This window comes from Sinocyclocheilus grahami, unplaced genomic scaffold, assembly GCF_001515645.1.
Source record: "Sinocyclocheilus grahami isolate Dianchi unplaced genomic scaffold, SAMN03320097.WGS_v1.1 scaffold387.1, whole genome shotgun sequence".
NCBI lineage: Eukaryota > Metazoa > Chordata > Actinopteri > Cypriniformes > Cyprinidae > Sinocyclocheilus > Sinocyclocheilus grahami.
The window spans coordinates 657,694-658,559 of NW_015505566.1; positions in this window are offsets into that span (position 1 = coordinate 657,694).

The following is an 866-nucleotide window of genomic DNA, read 5'->3' on the forward strand; positions in this document are numbered from 1 at the left end:
CAATTTACAAAAAAAACTTCTTGAGTGAATGTGTTTTCTTTTTGTATTTGTAGGTTAGAATTCTTTTTTATTTTATTTAAATTTTTTTTGTCATTGGTGTAAACCTGCTCAAATCACGTTCAGCGAGTTGTTCTTGTAGGGTTTAGGATGGATGAAGGTTATCATTAGTGAAATTTCACAAGCAAAATAGGTCTGTTGTTAATAGTGCAGTGATAATGAAGCACAGTTCACACAGAAATCACTTTCAAACCAAGCAGCTTTCTGTGGGTCAACACAGCAAATTGACGTGACCGGCTTCTGATTCTGTTGTGAAATCAGCGCGGGGACATTTTTTTCTCAGTCACATGGATTCCTACTGAAGTGGCTGGATTTCGACCACACTCAAGCAACAGTAAAATGTAATAATATTTGGTGTCATTGTAGTGTTTTATAGTAGATTCTACACGTTTGTGTGAAACCTGATTATCATGTGATCCAGCGGGAAATAAACAAACATCTTGTGATTTAATGGATGTGAAAGCATCTGACGATCTGTACGAATGAATGCAGATGATCACTGTCGCAGCTTTGCTAACATTTGGACAGTGATCTAGAAATGTCTTTGTTATATATTTTTCAGAATCCTAAAACTTTGTTCTCTGTGTGTCTGGAAAATGTTTACTAGCCAGAATGTGTTGCTGTAACCCAAATTTAAATGGCTAAACAGAATAACTGCTGTTATTTTGTGCTATTATAACACAAAATCAATTTTCTGTTTCTTTCAATGAACAGTCACACTAGTGGTCAATATATATATATATATATATATTTAGGCTACTCTATGTAATAGTAAGCTGCAATTGTGTTTTAGTGCAATAATTTTAAAA